Raw genomic sequence first — 19,358 nt, forward strand, 5'->3', positions numbered from 1 at the left:
GAAGTCTTACAGAAAGTTCATGATGCTGCATTGATGGATAAAATTCCATATGTAAGTCACTTAGTAATAATCTTTTTTTGTCATTTCCATTAAAAATGTTCTAAAACTTTAATCTATATTCTAAAATATGCATTTAAATTGAAAGCATCAGCACTCTGAACCTAGAACAGCCAAGCTGTGGTACCCTGTTCATTAATGGAAAATGATATTTATTTCTCCATATATTTATTTCTGGATTTAGAGGGAAATTTTCAACTGCTCAAAGGAGTTATATCCAGAGAAGTATAGATTCTGGCATATATTTTTAAAACTTTTTCACTTGAAACTTGATAATAAAGAATAAATATATCCATCAGGATCCTGTTGCTTTTGGTAATACCTCAATTAAACAGAAGTCAGATTTTCTCAATCAGTTCTTTATATCTGCATCTCCATCTCAGAGTGCTTAAATTTATGGTTATGTGACATTCACTTTGACTGAGTGCTGAAGCTGTGGAAATGAACCAGATATGCTAATGAATGTTGAACAATAGGATCTTTGAGGGATAGAAGGGCAGAAGCATTTTTCAAGGTATGTGGTATAAATACTTACACTATGGCCAATTTCAAGCTACCAAATATTTAAAAACCAGGTGGCAAATTTCCTAAAATTCTAATAGTCAGCTCTTGCAAACCAATACGAGCCAGCTCCAACACATCATCCAGGTGTACTATAAGGTCATCCCAATCTTCCAACAGTGCTGATCATCCTGATAAGAAGCAATGGCAGCCTCCATTTGGTGGAGCATTTGGCTTGGTGAGAAAATGTGATTCTGCCTATCTTCTCCCACATAGCCTGCTCAATGACCCTGTACTAACCAAGGTGATTTCCCATTCTTATTGTATATATGGTACCTCAAGGAGCCCCAGAACACAGCTAGATAATTATTAAATGCTCACAAGACATGATTATTAATGATATAATAATGATGGCAATAGCTAGTTTTCATAATCCAAAGAGGAAGCACTTGGGAAACGTGACTACAAATATGTTTGCTATTTACTGAGAAACGAAAATTATCTTTTTACTTTGTCAGTATGTGTTTTATACAAAAGCATAACCCTGAAACTGAAGCAAAGGGCTAGACAATTTGTCATACAGATTCCGTATTTAAGATCCTACTTTGCTTTACCTAAAAGTAATCCTTATTCTACCTTGAACTTGGCTTTGATTTATCTCATAAAATCTACAAGAGGTCAAGCAAAACCATTAACTAATCCAAAGAAAGGAAACAATTAAGAGCAGTCCTTAGGGAATGGTGAGACAGGTACTATAACCAGTTAAGCAAAGGAAACTTCTGTAACAAAAACTCTGAATTTTCTATCTCTATCATCTTTGCATTATACAACTTCTCTTATTTCAAGACCATCTTTCAATCTAGTAGCAGGCTTATATTCTAATTAAGTTACCTTCTTAACACAATTGAACTAAGGACTTATTTTTAATTGCAATGTATTATCACTTATTAAAATAATTATCATAGTATTATGTAAAAAGTGCCAATCACTATTATTGATCTTTTAATATACATTATCTCTAATATTTTTGGTAAAAATGCCAGAAAACTGTTATTTTTCCCTATGAGTAAGTGGAGGAAATCTGAGTTTAGAGAAATTAACTAACATTTAAAATCACACAACCAGTAAATATATCACTGCCAGGATCTGAATTCAGGTCTGTCTATTTTGATAGTCTACACTATATTTTCCATATTTTTTAAATAAGAGAACTCTTGTTTTCTGCATTACTGAGATTTGCCTTTGCTTAATGGTATTTGATCATCTAAATCTCCCAACAGTCAACAGCACTTCCAATACACCATAAACTCCAAGACATGAAATCCTACAACAATGATGTTACTGGTGTTAAGGAATTATCTGTGGCTGCTGATGCTTGTCCGCACAAAGAAGTGAGGACAGTAATGTGAGGTACAATCCAAAACTTGAAGTTAACCACAGGAATTTAACATAATTTTAAACTCAGAAATAAAGGATAAGTTCAACCATCTTTAAAAATTATCTGCCCTAAGGAAGAGTCAGAAAACAGCTTCAGGCATATGAAAAAATGTAAGTTCATTAAGTTAGTTCATTAAGTTATTCAGGATATAGTCTCAAGAATATATGACTATGTCCAAATATATGAAGCTATTAAAGCAAGTGAGGAATAATGGTTGTAAGAAATAAATTTCAACTGGCTATAATAACCAGACTAGATCAGTGATCTAATGAATTATATTCTATCTTGTGGGTATATCTGCATTAGAATCACTCTCTCTGGAGGCTGAAAAACAGGAAGTAGCAGGATATATCTAACACCTGGGAAATCAGGCACTATGTGGGCAATCTCAAACTAACTCAAACTTCCCAGTTTCTTTTTTCAAAATTGGTCAAAATAGAAAATCGAAACTGAAATTTCCAAGATCGGAAACATATCTTCCAGATCATTTGCAATAGCAATAACTTTATGATTCTAACAAGCCTGAATGCTTTAGGGGGATTCACTGAACTAGCTACCTAACCACACTATCCACCTATCTAGACATTTTTTCAAACAATCATAGGAGAGAAGGCTTTATATTCAGCCCATCAGAACCCTGTCGTTCTACTTTCACCATTTACTATGATGTTAGCTGTGGGCTATATGTTGGCATCCCAGTCAGACTTGATCTTAATCATGCTCAGTCCCTTGCAATGAAATGAGAGAGTCTGTCATACAGAGTAAAGTAAGTCAGAAAGAGAAAAACAACTACCATATGCTAACATATATATATGAAATCTAAAAAAAAAAAAAAAAAAAAAAGATTCTGAAGAACCTAGGGGCAGGACAGGAATAAAGATGCAGAGGTAGAGAATGCACTTGAGAACACGGGGAGGGGGAAGGGTAAGCTGGGACAAAGTGAGAGAGTGGCAGTGACATATACACACTACCAAATGTAAAATAAATAGCTAGTGGGAAGTACCTGTAAAGCACAGGGAGATCAGCTCAGTGCTCTGTGACCACCTAGAGGGGTGGGATAGGGAGGGTGGGAGAGAGGGAGATGCAAGAGGGAAGAGATATGGGAACATATGTATATGTACAACTGATTCACTTTGTTATAAAGCAGAAACTAACACACCATTGTAAAGCAATTATATTCCAATAAAGATGTTAAATATATATATATTTTAAATCTTGAATAAAAAGTAAAATAAAGTTTAAAAAAAATTAGACATGTAAACTTTGCAGGAAAATTGTTTGCCACTTCCCGCGATGTGAGCCAACACAATACAGGTTATATTCTCTATGTGCACTGGTTTTAGATTGTATTAAAAAACTAGTAAAGTCTGAGAACCACTTGTCTTGTCCCACCATTCATTCCATAGATACTTAGCAAAATTTAGTGTCCTGTTAAGATCCTGGTAGTAAATTAGCATTAAGTCAGAATTACAGGCTAGGCCTTCTAATTGTCAGTTAGTTTCTCAATCAATAAATAAGTAATAAACAGGGCAAAATCTAAGTTAGACTACGAAATACAAAGTTGAATAAGATACTTTTTTTGTTTGAGTACAGGAGAGTCAGAAAGGCAAATCAATGTCATAATACAGTGGGGAAATTAGTACAAAACTCTTGTGAAAAGGGAGTCACAAAATACACAAGGAAGACATCAAGTGAGTTTTTTAAAGAGCTATAGATAAGAAGTGTAATTTGAAGTAATTTAAATAGCAGATGTATTACCACACAGCAAAAGAGGGAGGTATTCAGGAGTAACCCAAGATCTGGAAGCAAGAAAAGCAACAAGTAACTGAAATATAACAAGAAGGTCAGAAAGGGCTGAATGAGACAGGAAACAGGGCTAGAACATAGAGAAGGCTTTTCAAGACCCTTAAGCACCATGCTAGAGAACTTGGACTTAATTCTGTGAAAGGGGTAAACAGTCAAATGTTCAAGGAGACATACTGAGGCTGCGGTTCTAAAGTTCTCTCTGGCCACAGAGTGGAGGATGGACTGAAGAGAGTCACAGAGATGGAGGCAAGAAAACCACAAGAGAAGAGATAATGACAATAAATAAAAAGAGAAATTTAAGATCTGGATTTGTGTGGATATGGGAGAAGCTAGAAGAGAAAGGACTTCTGGATGACTCTGAGGATTCTAACTGAACAATTGGATACAAGATGACACCACTAACTAAAAAAGCATAAGGAAAAGAAGAAATAACCTGCCAAGGAGTGGGGAGAGGATGAGGTCATGAGTTTTTTCCTGAGTCTGAGGGCATCTGGGAATACACTGGTAGATACAGGCAACAGGCAGTTCTACCACCATCTTTTCATGTTTCCTTTTCTATTAACTTATTTTAGCTCCTAATATCCCTTAATATGTATTCAGTGAAGCTGGTCTTATTACAAGGATATTGCTGACCCCTTTTGGAGGGGGGCTGATGCTCTGAATTTAAACAACAATCCTTACTGTTCTTAAATGTTGTAGATTTTGTGTTCTGTGAGCACCTTGCCCTTAACTAGATGAGCAGAGTGAATCATAATTGCTTTTCACTATAAACAAAACAGTGCTTTTAAATGTAAACCACAGTACATTTGTTAAAATGTTTTCCCATAAAGAATTATAGATTCTTGGTCTTCCCTGGTGGCACAGTGGTTGAGAATCTGCCTGCCAATGCAGGAGACACGGGTTCGAGCCCTGATCCGGGAAGATCCCACATGCCGTGAAGCAACTAGGCCTGTGAGCCACAGCTACTGAGCCTGTGCGTCTGGAGCCTGTGCTCCGCAACAAGAGAGGCCGCGATAGTAAGAGGCCCGCACACCGTGATGAAGAGTGGCCCCTACTTGCCACAACTAGAGAAAGCCCTCGCACAGAAATGAAGACCCAACACAGCCAAAAAAAATAAATATAAAAATAAATTAGTTAAAAAAAAAACGAATTATAGATTCAAAGCGTGTATTTGCAAAAGTTAATAGAGAAACGCTTTGAATGGCTTTCAGTGAGTTTCTCATCAACCATGACATTTTATGGCTGATACTATATTATGTTTCTCCATGACATCGTTTCAGGCACTTCCATAACTAAGTGTGTTCTATAACCCATTCAGAAAATATTTCATTTAATTCAACATTTCATTTAGATGTTTGCAATTAATAGTGGGAGTTAGTTTTATTTTGCTATATTTGAAACAATGAAGGGTGATGATGTAAAATGATATTAACACTATTGTGTTTAACTCTATAATATTCACATGGAAGAAATTTCTGCCTTAGGCTGCAGACATTAGTAATTAAAAGATAAGTCTGTAATTAAAAGATAAAGGGCATGCATATCTTTATTTTTTTAAAGAGTTTTTTGATGTGGACCATTTTTAAAGTCTTTATTGAATTGGTTACAATACTGCTTCTGTTGTAAGTTTTGGTTTTTTGGCTGCGAGGCACGTGGGATCTTAGCTCCCCGACCAGGGATCAAATTGGCACTGCCTGCATTGGAAGGTGAAGTCTTAACCACTGAACAGCCAGGGAAGCCCCGTGGGGCATGCATATCTTTAAAATGACCCTCATTCTATGTCAAGAAATTAAATGTTTCCTTGTTTATCCTATTAGCATGCCTCAGAGCACCCTGGCATTAATCAGGAGGAACGTCAGACAACCATGAGTTGATTTAGAAATCATTTTATTTTTTTAAAGGAGCATCTCAAGTTTCTTCTTTCAGCATTTTGACTATGATTTACTTCACAGCTATCCTTGATTTTCATATTAGTTTTACACATACAATTCCTGTGCAAGAAGTCAGTAAAACAGGCATATTTTATGTAATGAAGCACAGAAATGAATATACTCTCATATTTTATTAGCAAAGATTGAATTGCTAATATTGTATTGTGTACATATTATATACAGTATTTTGCTACCTCTCCTCCAGATTTTAAAAATCTGCTTCCACCTCGTATCTCCACAATACAAATATGATATATTCTGGTCTATGAAAAAAAAAAGTGTTTTGAGCTAATTTTGCCTAAGAAGCAGAAGAGGATAAAACTCATTCACAAACTCTAGATTTCAATGTCATCAGTGATTCCCTTGGTTATCTTAGAGGGGATGGAGTACTTGATAAAGTAGAACACATTTCTATCCTATCCTTCTGAGTGGGACCAGCTCTGCACTAGTCTCAAATTATTATAGCTGAAATTAGAGCTCATTTCACAATGGAACTTTTTTCCCTAAGACTTACAGAGATCGTAACCTAATTATATAAGAAAACAAAGTTTAGGAATCATTAGGAATCCCAATCCTTTAATATGGCTCAGTGTCAGTAGTGAAAAGTCTCATTTTGTAAACATTTTAAGGCAAATCATTCTCACTATCTCAATCAATACCAAGTAGGCATGTCCTACATCTTATCCAAAGTGAGACAACTTTAACAATACTCTCTAGAAAAATCCTCATGAAACTCCTCAAACAGGCTTTTTTCATCTTCCAAAGTTAAAGAACTTCGAGCAGAACTTTCAGAGATATTCTCATTTCTATATACAGCAAGTACATGGCAAGCAAATATTAAAACTGAGACTAAAGTCCAACTCCTTCTCTGAATCCATAGCCAGAATGTGTGTTCTTTACCAGTACTTGCTACTGTCTATAGTTGAGCTGAACTAGAAAAAGTGTAACTCGTTTCTCAGCCTTCTTTGATCTTTTATCATGCTTTGACTCCACTGGCAGGAATAGTTTACTTAAAAAATAACTCTGAATCTTAACTTTAAAACTTAATATCACTTCTATGTTCTAGATGCACACACCATAACTTTAAATTTATATTTAAATTTAACTTTAAATTTATATTTAAACTTTAAATTTATATTTAAATTTAACTTTAAATTTATATATAAATTTAACTTTATATTTAAATTTATATTTAAATTTAACTTTAAATTTGTATTTGAATTCAACTTTAAATTTATATTTTGATACATGTGTTAAATTGATTCAGTTCAGTTACCAAAAACAGCACAATCAACAGCTTTTTCTAGTATGATGGCATTTATTATATGCTGGTAAAATACAGTATGAGGCCCAAAGCAACAATCTGGCATCACAGAACAATGTCAACACTAAAATACTATTCAGAGACCTTTCTCAACCTTTTAGGTGGCCTGTACTAGTAATCTTAACTGGTCAGTTCGACTTCCTCCTGGTGTTTTTAAGAGCCAGTTCATTCTGGCAGGCCAATTCGAAAATAGTTCTACTGAAATATGGACTTCGTTCATAGGACTCATGCAAATTTCTTTTTTTCTGTTTTTGGGAGGGGGTTAGGGTGATTTATTGATAACATCTGTCCTTAAATTTTCTTTAGGTTAAAATGTTCTCATCCATGTAATGTAGCAAGTAATTAAAGAGATTTAAAGCTCATTTTGCAGGAAAATATCGGTTATACCTACAGGCATTCCAAAGACTCACTGATGTGAGAAAGTAGATAAACCTTGTAGCAAGAAAACAATTTTGGTTTCCACATCTTCACAGCAGCATGCCAAGTCAGGCTCTTTAATGTCTGATAACTTAAGCATGTAGACTTCACATTACTCATTAGACAGAATAGTGCCTCTTCACTTAAAAGAATTCAGCTTGGAAGTGACTCCAGCCAAACATAGGCTACTTCAGACTCCTAGTATTGGAAGGGGCAGCAGCATGTGTTCAGCACCCCAAGTTCTCAAAGCTTTACTCCTGTAGTAGATTACCGGGAAATCAGGTGTCCACACCATACTGTTTCGGCACTTTGCCATAACAAAGCCTTTTCTGCATTATGCATTAATGTTAAGGTCTCGGGTTTCTGGGGAGAGTTGATAAAAGAAATGTACTTTTGTAGAATATATTCATGCGTCTTTTTGAATGTCACATTTAAATAAGGAGTGTATTATATTAACCAATTTCTCCTCCGTTTATCCTGGCCCTGTGTGCTTTTTTCTGTACGCGGGCCCCTCACCGCTGTGGCCTCTCCCGTTGTGGAGCACAGGCTCTGGACGCGCAGGCCCAGCGGCCATGGCCACGGCCACGGCCCACGGGCCCAGCCGCTCCGCGGCATGTGGGATCCTCCCGGACCGGGGCACAGAACCCGCGTCCCCTGCATCGGCTGGTGGACTCCCAACCACTGCGCCACCAGGGAAGCCCCCTGTGTGCTTTTTTGAATGTAATTATTGGGGGAGGGAAAAGGAGGAAGAAACTCCCTATATAAATGAACATACTCTCATTTATCAGATAATACTAACACTATTAATATGCATTGCTAATATTTATTGAACTATACTGAGCATTTGGTATGTACACAGCACTCTTTTAAGTGTCTTACATGTAACAATAGCTGCAATTCTCACAAAAGCCCCATGATGTAGGTACTATTATTATCCTCTCTTATGCTTGAGGATTAGAGACGGAGAAAGTAAATAGTTTACCTATAGCTATTAAGTGGATGAGTCAAAATATCAACTCAGGAAATCTAAGAACTATATATTCCAATATAGGTCACTTTCTGCTTTGGTTTCCTGGAAATTCAGAGTTAACATTGAGTGCTTAACTGCTGTGAGCATTGTAGGTGCCTCATACTGTGTTTTGTTCTGTTCCTTTAAACTAGAATCCTGTGTTTACTTTTATAATCCACATCAAACAAATGTAGAGAGGAAAAGAGTTTCAAACCATAAATAACAAGTAAATCATATATATTTGAATGACTGCAAATTTCCCAGTGTGTTGTTTTTCCCATATGTTGTAGGTCCAATGTACTAACAAAAATACCACAGTTGAATGTGTCCATTATGCTTGAATAGGTATCTTCATAGATTTTAGCAACTGCTAAACCTTTTCTTTTGTTCATTACATTTTTGAAATAGGACCGTGCCAGCTAAGTAATGTCTCAAAGCCTAATTTATTGTTAATTGATCAAGAAATTGCCTGAGGATAAGAAACATTCATCAGGGCTTCCCTGGTGGCGCAGTGGTTGAGAATCTGCCTGCTAGTGCAGGGGACATGGGTTCGAGCCCTGGTCTGGGAAGATCCCACATGCAGTGGAGCAACTAGGCCCGTGAGCCACAACTACTGAGCCTGCGCGTCTGGAGCCTGTGCTCCACCACAAGAGAGGCCATGATAGTGAGAGGCCCGTGCACCGCAATGAAGAGGGGCCCCCGCTTGCAACAACTAGAGAAAGCCCTCTCACAGAAACGAAGACCCAACACAGCCAAAAATAAATAAATAAACAAATGTGGGGTTTAAAAAAAAAAGAAACATTCATCAAAAGCTTGTCACTTAGAGCTTTGCCCAGAACACATACTTTGCTCTCAGGCTTTAATTCTAAACATGTATGTCGCACTCAACTCATCTCTTTCATCATGTGTTAAACATATACACACAAATGCTCCACTATCTTCAAAATAAAAAGCCAACGTAGGTGATTAAAAAGCACAACATCTTGTTATTCTAATAACACAACTGGTTCCCGTGGCAAGAAGTCAGAATTACACCCTTGGGAGGTTTTTGAACTATAATGAAATGAAATTAAACCCTACTCATTGCTAGTGATAGAAACCACCAAGACGTTTTTTTATTGAATTGCCTGTGATATTCCTGCTCACATAGCATCCCCTCTGAATAATTACAACAGTAATCATGTTTGCTCTTTCTTTTTGAGCAGGTGGGTCTTTTCCAAATAGATTGTGTAACAAAAAAATAAGTGATATCTGGTTTAAATCACTTTAAAAAAATCCTTTTTTTTTTTTTTTTGCGGCATGCGGGCCTCTCACTGTTGTGGCCTCCCCCGCCGCGGAGGACAAGCTCAGGACGCGCAGGCCCAGCAGCCATGGCTCACGGGCCCAGCCGCCCTGCGGCACGCGGGATCCTCCAGGATTGGGGCACGAACCCGTGCCCCCTGCATCGGCAGGCGGACTCCCAACCACTGCGCCACCAGGGAAGCCGCAAAAAAATCCTGTCTTTTGAAATACCGCTTTCACCATTGTATTTCTCCAAAATGTTTATGCACATATAATCTCATCTCTGAATGTAACTGTCTATGGTGATATGTGAATGCACAATGTACAATTGTAGAAATTCAGTCTCTACCATTTCCTCAATAGAAAATTTAGAGAGTGATAAACTATTAGCTGAAAATTTCTTATAGAATGATAACAGCAAATAATGAATAAATTATGCAGGAACATTTAAATTTCATTTTTCTAATAAATTATATTGAACAAGAGAAGAAAAATCGTATTCAAGCATACTACATTGGGCTTAGTGGATGTGATTTGATATAATTAACAATCGTTTTCTTAAAACCTTTTCTATTTGATTACAGGGCAGAGACTGCATTTTATTAATCTATTATCTCCAATCTCCACAAGAACTAATGCATGCAGTACTCAACAGATGTTTACTGAGTGGATTAGACATAAAATGATTTTGAACTTATTTAGCTGGTATTCAATGCCAAATATACCATAAATATGAATATGTAGGAAGAGATTATACTTCAAAATTCATTTATTACAACATATTTTAATATGTTTTGTATTTAAAAAAATAATGAAACACATACTTGTAAATGCTTATGTTATACTAGTGATAAATAAAATTAAAAATCATGTAGTGAATGATGTTCATAATTAATTCTTTAACTAGCTAGTGGTTAATCTCAAAAATGTTATGATTGGAAAATCTGAAGGCTCAAAACAAAGTACCTCTCATCTGCCTATTAATAAACTTCTCATTATTTCCTAGTTATATTCTAAAGGCTAACCATAACCAGTCTTTGGATTGATATTTCTTTTCCAGTCTCTTTAATTATGTCATTTATCTAAGATGGCATTTTTTTCTTTATGGAAAAAACACATAAATGGAAGTTTTATAAATTCATGTTTTAAACTTCACCTTGAACTTAAAAGGAAATATATTTGTTTTCCACTAAGGTAAAGGGATCTGCATTCCCAGGTAGGTCTTGCTTGGGAATTCTAACAGTTTCACATCTATCTTCTACTCATTGATGTCCCTCCTATTTTCAGACTGACATTCATACTCAAGGCTGCTCAACTTGTAAAGTCCCAAGGCTCCCAGACCATGTATGTATTTGCACTGCTTCTAACACCCAGCTTTATGTGTATTATCATGTTTCTGAATATGACATCTCTTTAAATGTAAATAGCCTTATTAAAGTAAGGCTGATCTCATAATTTTAAAAATATTCTGAAGCTAAGATCAAGAAAGGTAAGTATATTGCCTGCCTCATTTAAAATGAAAACCTCATTACTCTTATTTCCTACGTATTAGTTCCTAACATTTATTTTAAAATCTAGTCAAATTTTCCCCGGAAATATTTAAATATTTATTGAGTCTAAGATTTTCCCCTTAAAACATTCTCTTGGGCTTCCCTGGTGGCGCAGTGGTTGAGAGTCCGCCTGCCGATGCAGGAGACGCGGGTTCGTGCCCCGGTCCGGGAGGATCCCACGTGCCGCGGAGCGGCTGGGCCCGTGAGCCATGGCCGCTGAGCCTGTGCGTCCGGAGCCTGTGCTCCGCAATGGGAGAGGCCACAGCAGTGAGAGGCCCGCGTACCGCCAAAAAAAAAAAAAGAAAAAAAAAACAAAAAACAAAAAACATTCTCTTTATTGCCTCCCTTTCACCCTCTCTCTCCCTCCTTCTCTCTCTCTCACACACCCCACCGGCCAATGCACTCTTTTCAGGTCCCTGGAATATATAATAAAAAACTTTCAGGGCATACATTTCCCACAACTGAAACCAAAAAAATTTGATATCATTTCTGGCTTTCTTTGTAATACTCATATCACTATGACATAAAAATTGAGGAAAAAAATCAGCCTTCTGAAAATGTTGCAAGATTAGCTAGTCCTATCATATTTAATAGCTTCAGGTTTATTTCAACTCAAAGTAAAATGGCTTGCGTGATCTTGGCCTGAAACGTAGCTAATATATTATCCATACACCAAAAATGAAAGCTTGCAAACAAAGGAGACAACAGAGTATTTGCCTCCAAGTCACTGAACAGGTTGTATCAGGAAAAAAAAATATACAAGTGTAGAAATATTAAAACACTGGCCAATATGAAATGATTTCTCAGCTTTGGAACCATACTGATTTTTGAAAAGGTTGCTTTCACCTAAAGATATAAACTTACCTTCAACAGTCCTTCCTAGGAAGTAACTGACTAGCCTCTGGAATATGAAATTTGCATGATATGATATAAATTGTCTGAAAAATAAGGTCATGCAGATATTTTAAGACATAAAAAGAGTTTATTCAGTTTATTACAGTGGTCTCAATATAGGCTTAAAACATAATTTTTCTGAAAAGGGACTTGCCTATTATCTATTCAACTGTTTCTGTAAATATGGGGAAAACAAAAGTCCACAGAGAACATCTGCCTTTTCTAAATCCAATAAATTTTAATGGCAAAGCAACAAAAACATATAGGATGCACTGTTTTTTTGGTTTGATTTTTTAATATCTTTACTGGAGTACAATTGCTTTACAATATTGTGTTAGTTTCTAATGTATAGCAAAGTGAATCAACTATATGTATACATATATCCCCAAAATCCCTCCCTCTTGCATCTCCCTCTCACATTCCCTATCCCACCCCTCTAGCTGGTCACAAAGCACTGAGCTGATCTCCCTGTGCTATACAGGTACTTCCCACTAGCTACTTATTTTACATTTAGTAGTGTATATATGTCAATGGTACTCTCTCACTTAGTCCCAGTTTACCCTTTCCCCTCCCCGTGTCCTCAAGTCCATTCTCTACGTCTGTGTCTTTATTCCTATCCTGCCCCTAGGTTCATCAGAACCATTTTTTTTTTTTTAGATTTCATATATATGTGTTAGCATACGGTATTTGTTTTTCTCCTTCTGACTTACTTCATTCTGTATGACAGATTCTAGGTCCATCCACCTCACTACAAATAACTCAATTTTGTTTCTTTTTATGGCTGAGTAATATTCCACTGTATATATGTCACATCTTCTTTATCCATTCATCTGTCAATGGACCCTTAGGTTGCTACTATGCCCTGGCTATTGTAAATAGTGCTGCAACGAACATTGTGGTACATGCCTATTTTTGAATTATGGTGTTCTTAGGGTGTAAGCCCAGTAGTGGGATTGCTGGGTCATATGGTAGTTCTATTTTTAGTTTTTTAAGGAAACTCCCTACTGTTCTCCACAGTGGCTGAACCAATTTACATTCCTACCAACAGTGCAAAAGCGTTCCCTTTTCTCCACACTCTCTCCAGCATTTGTTGTTTGTAGATTTTCTGATGATGCCCATTCTTACTGGTGTGAGGTGATACCTCATTGTAGTTTTGATTTGCATTTCTCTAATAATTAGTGATGTTGAGCAGCTTTTCATGGCTCTCTTAGCCATCTGTATGTCTTCTTTGGAGAAATGTTTTTTTTTTAATTAATTTATTTATTTTTGGCTGCGTTTGGTCTTCGTTGCTGCATGCAGGCTTTCTCTCGCAGTGGTGTGTGGGCTTCTCAATGCAGTGGCTTCTCTTGTTGCAGAGCACAGGCTCTAGGTGCATGGGCTTCAGTAGTTGTGGTGCACGGGCTTAGCTGCTCTGCAGCATGTGGGATCTTCCCAGACCAGGGCTCGAACCCATGTCCCATGCATTGGCAGGCTGATTCTTAACCACTGTGCCACCAGAGAAGTGCATTTGTGGATTGGGTTGTTTGGTTTTTTGAGATTAAGCTGCATGAGCTGCTTGTATATATTGGAGATTAATCCTTTGTCAGTTGCTTCATTTGAAAATATTTTCTCCCATCCTGAGGGTTGTCTTATTGTCTTATTTATGGTTTCCTTTGCTGTGCAAAAGCTTTTAAGTTTCATTAGGTCCCATTTGTTTATTTTTGTTTTTATTTCCCTTTCTCTAGGAGCTGGGTCAAAAAGGATCTTGCTGTGATTTATGTCATAGAGTGTTCTGCCTATGTTTTCCTCTAGAGTTTTACAGTGTCTGGCCTTACATTTAGGTCTTTAATCCATTTTGAGTTTATTTTTGTGTATGCAGTTAGGAAGTATTCTAATTTCATTCTTTTACATGTAGCTGTCCAGTTTTCCCAGCACCACTTATTGAACAGGCTGTCTTTTCTCCATTGTAGGTCTTGACTCCTTTATCAAAAATAAGGTGACCATATGTGTATGGCTTTATCTCTGGGCTTTCTATCCCATTCCATTGATCCATATTTCTGTTTTTGTAGCAGTACCATACTTTCTTGATGACTGCTGCTATGTAGTATAGTCTGAAATCAGGGAGCCTGATTCCTCCGTTTTTCTTTCTCAAGTTTCCTTTGGCTATTCGGGGTCTTTTGTGTTTCCATACAAACTGTGAAATTTTTTATTCTAGTTCTGTGAAAAATGCCACTGCTAGTTTCATAGGGATTGCACTGAGTCTGTAGATTGCTTTGTGTAGTATAGTCATCTTCACAATGTTGATTTTTCCAATCCAAGGACATGGTATATCTCTGCATCTGTTTGTGTCATCTTTCATTTCTTTCATCAGTGTCTTATACTTTTCTGAATACAGATATTTTGTCTCCTTAGGTAGGTTTATTCCTAGGTATTTTATTCTTTTTGCTGCAGTGGTAAATGGGAGTGTTTCCTTAATTTCTCTTTCAGATTTTTCATCATTAGTGTATAGGAATGCAAGAGATTTCTGTGCATTAATTTTGTATCCTGCTGCTTTGCCAAATTCACTGATTAACTCAAGTAGTTTTCTGGTAGCATCTTTAGGATTCTCTATGTATACTATCATGTCATCTGCAAACAGTGACAGTTCTACTTCCTCTTTTCCTATTTGGATTCCTTTTATTTCTTTTTCTTCTCTGATTACTGTGGCTAAAAGTTCTAAAACTATGTTGAATAATAGTGGTGTGAGCGGGCAACCTTGTCTTGTTCCTGATCTTAGTGGAAATGGTTTCAGTGTTTCACCATTGAGAATGATGCTGGCTGTGGGTTGGTCATATAAGCCCTCTATTATGTTGAGGTAGGTTCCCTCTATGTCAACTTTCTGGTGGGTTTTTACCATAAATCAGTGTTGAATTTTGTCCAAAGCTTTTTCTGCATCTACTGAGATGATCATATGGTTTTTCTCCTTCAGTTTGTTAATATGGTGTATCACATTGATTGACTTGCATATATTGAAGAATCCTTGCATTCCAGGGATAAACCCCACTTGGTCATGGTGTATGACCCTGTTAATGTGCTGTAGGATTCTGTTTGCTATTATTTTGTTCAGGATTTTTGCTTCTATGTTCATCAGTGAAATTGGTCTGTAGCTTTCTTTCTTTGTGACATCTTTTTCTGGTTTTGGTATCAGGGTGATGGTGGCCTCGTAGAATGAGCTTGGGAGTGTTCCTCCCTCTGCTACATTTTGGAAGAGTTTGAGAAGGATAGGTGTTAGCTCTTCTTTAAATGTTTGATAGAATTTGCCTGTGAAGCTATCTGGTCCTGGGCTTTTCTTTGTTGAAATATTTTTAATGACAGTTCAATTTCAGTGCTTGGGATTGGTCTGTTTATATTTTCTATTTCTTCCTGGTTCAGTCTCAGAAGGTTGTGCTTTCTATGAATTCGTCCATTTATTCCAGGTTGTCCATTTTATTGGCATATAGTTGCCTGTAATAACCTCTCATGATTCTTTGTATTCCTGCAGTGTCAGTTGTTACTTCTCTTTCATTTCTAATTCTGTTGATTGGAGTCTTCTCCCGTTTTTCTTTTTTCTTTTTTTTTTTTTTTTTTTTTGCAGTACGCAGGCCTCTCACTGTTGTGGCCTCTCCCATTGCGGAGCGCAGGCTCCGGACATGCAGGCTCAGTGGCCATGACTCACGGGCCTAGCCGCTCCACAGCACGTGGGATCCTCCCGGACTGGGGCACAAACCCACGTCCCCTGCATCGGCAGGCGGACTCTCAAACCCTGTGCCACCAGGGAAGCCCTTTTTTTCTTGATGAGTCTGGCTAATCGTTTATCAATTTTGTTTATCTTCTCAAAGAACCAGCTTTTAGTTTTATTAATCTTTGTTATCGTTTCCTTCATTTCTTTTTCATTTATTTCTGATCTGATTTTTATGATTTCTTTCCTAATGCTAACTTTGGGGTTTTTTTGTTCTTCCTTCTCTAGCTGGTTTAGGTGTAAGTTTAGGTTGTTTATGTGAGATTTTTCTTGTCTCCTGAAGTATGATTATTTTGCTATAAACTTCCCTCTTAGAACTGCTTTTGCTGCATCCCAGGGGTATTGGCTTGTCGTATTTCCATTGTCATTTGTTTCTAGGTATTTTTGGATTTCCTCTTTGATTTCTTCAGTGATCGCTTGGATATTTAGTAGTGTATTGTTTAGCCTCCATATGTTTGTATTTTTTACATTTTTCCTGTAATTGATATCTAGTCTCATAGTGTTGTGGTCGGAAAAGATATTTGATGCGATTTCAATTTTTTTAAATTTACCAAGGCTTCCTTTATGACCCAAGACATGGATCTATCCTGGAGAATGTCCCATGAGCACATGAGAAGAAAGTGTTATCTGCCGTTTTCAGATGGAATGTCCTATAAATATCAATTTAGTCCATCTTGTTTAATGTGTCATTTAAAGCTTGTGTTTCCTTATTTATTTTCATTTTGGATCATCTGTCCATTGGTGAAAGTGGGCTGTTAAAGTCCCTTACTATGATTGTGTTACTGTCGATTTCCCCTTTTATGGCTGTTAGTATTTGCCTTATGTACTGAGGTGTTCCTATGTTGGGTGCATAAATATTTACAAGTGTTATATCTTCTTCTTGGATTGATCCCTTGATCATGATGTTGTGTCCTTCTTTGTCTCTTGTAATAGTCTTTCTTTTAAAGTCTATTTTGTCTGATATGAGAATTGCTACTCCAGCTTTATTTTGATTTCCATTGGCATGGAATATATTTTTCCATTCCCTCACTTTCAGTCTGTATGTGTCCCTAGGTCTGAAGTAGGTCTCTTGTAGACAGCATATATACAGGTCTTGTTTTTGTGTCCATTCAGGCAGTCTATGTCTTTTGGGTGGAGCATTTAATCCATTTACATTTAAGATAGTTATCGATATGTATGTTACTATTACCATTTTCTTAACTGTTTTGCGTTTGTTGTTGTAGGGCTTTTCCTTCTCTTGTGTTTCCTGCCTAGAGAAGTTCCTTTAGCATTTGTTGTAAAGCTGTTTTGATGGTGATGAATTCTCTTAACTTTTGCTTGTCTGTAAAGATTTTAATTTCCCCATCAAATCTGAATGAGATCCTTGCTGGGTAGAGTAATCTTGGTTGTAGGTTTTTTCCATTCATCACTTTAAATATGACCTGCCACTCCCTTCTGGCTTGCAGAGTTTCTGTTGAAATATCTGCTGTTAACCTTATGGGGATTCCCATGTATGCTATTTATTGCTTTTCCCTTACTGCTTTTAATATTTTTTCTTTGTATTTAATTTTTGATAGTTTGATTAACATGTGTTGGTGTGTTTCTCCTTGGATTTATCCTGTATGGGACTCTCTGAGCTTCCTGGACTTGACTATTTCCTTTCCCATGTTAGGGAATTTTTCATGTATAATCTCTTCCAGTATTTTCTCAGTCCCTTTCTTTTTCTCTTCTTCTTCTGGGACCCCTATAATTCGAATGTTGTTGAATTTAATGTTGTCCTAGAGGTCTCTGAAACTGTCCTCAATTCCTTTCATTCTTTTTTCTTTATTCTGCTCTGTGGTAGTTATTTCCACTATTTTATCTTCCCGGTCACTTATCCATTCTTCTGACTCAGTTTTTCTGTTATTGATTCCTTCTAGAGAATTTTTAATTTCATTTATTGTGTGTTCATCATTGTTTGTTTGCTCTTTAGTTCTTCTAGGTCCTTGTTAATCATTTCTTGTATTTTCTCCATTCTATTTTCAAGACTTTGGATCGTCTTTACTATCATTATTCTGAATTCTTTTTCAGGTAGACTGCCCATTTCCTCTTCATTTGTTTGGTCTGATGGGTCTTTACCTTGCTCCTTCATCTGCTGCATATTTCTCTGTCTTCTCATTTTGTTTAACTTACTGTTTTGGGGGTCTCCTTTTCACAGGCTGCAGGTTCACAGTTCCCGGGTTTTTTTTGGTGTCTGGCCCCAGTGGTAAGGTCAGTTTAGTGGGTTGTTAGGCTTTCCGGTGGAGGGCACTGGTGCCTCTGTTCTGGTGGTTTGGCCTGCATCTTTTCTTTCTGGTGGGCAGGACTGAATCTGGTGGTGTGTTTTGGCGTGTCTGTGAACTTAGTATGATTTTAGGCTGCCTCTCTGCTAATGGGTGGGGTATGTTCCTGTCCTGCTACTTGTTTGGCATAGGGTGTCCAGCACTGGAGCTTGCTGGCCATTGGGTGGAGCTGGGTGTTAGTGTTGAGATGGAGATCTCTGGGAGAGCTTTCACTGATTGATATTATGTGGGGCCAGGAGGTCTTTGGTGGTCCAGTGTCCTGAACTCGGCTATCCCACCTCAGAGGCTCAGGCCTGACAGCAGGCCGGAGCATCAGGATTCTGTCAGCCACACAGATGAGAAGAAAACGGAGGAAAAAAAAAGAAGGAAAAATAAAAAATAATAATAATTTTAAAAAATGATGAAAATAAAAATAATAATAAGAGAGCAACCAAACCAATAAATAAATCCCCGAATGATAATAAGTGCTATAAACTATACTAAGATAAACATAAAAATCAGAAATAAATACGTCTGAGACAGCAAACCCCAAGTCTACAGTTGTTTCCAAAGTCCACCACCTCTATTTTGGGATGATTCATTGTCTGTTCAGGTATTCCAGAGATGCAGGGTACATCAAGCTGATTGTGGAGATTTAATCCGCTGCTCCTGAGGCTGCTGGGAGAGATTTCCATTTCTCTTCTTTGCACAGCTCCTGGGGTTCAGCTTTGGTTTTGGCCCCACCTCTGCATGTTGGTCACCCTCAGGCATCTTTTGGGAAGTCGGAGGTCTTCTGCCAGCATTCAGTAGGTGTTTCAACTGCCTTGTCCTAAAACGACTTTCTTTTTTATTCCCTTCCTTGTTAGATTTCAGTTCCATTAAGAGTATCAGCATATCAGTATGCAGGATTACTGCATTTATCTCCTACCTCTCCTTGACTTTCTTCCAGTTTCAAAAACAGTGCTACTAATATCCTCGAAGGAGACTGTCCCTTCATGAAAACTGTGAAATCATTAGGACTCCAGGGCAAAATCGGATGCACTGTTTATGCTCCCATTTATCCTATGATCTTGATGAAGTTTTTCATTATCTAGATTATATAATTTGTGAATTAAGTTCGACAAAATTTTGTTTA

The 19,358-nt window shown here is 37.2% G+C and overlaps 1 protein-coding gene across 1 annotated transcript in view; it reads right to left on the reverse strand.

Annotated features, from left to right (window-relative positions):
* ZNF804B (zinc finger protein 804B) overlaps positions 1 to 19,358 on the reverse strand; it is a gene marked incomplete at both ends in the record, with an annotated part of 502,854 nt that overhangs the window by 216,750 nt on the left and 266,746 nt on the right. The window lies entirely within an intron of this gene.

The sequence above is a fragment of the Leucopleurus acutus genome (assembly GCF_964270905.1).
Source record: "Leucopleurus acutus genome assembly, chromosome: 9".
Lineage (NCBI taxonomy): Eukaryota > Metazoa > Chordata > Mammalia > Artiodactyla > Delphinidae > Leucopleurus > Leucopleurus acutus.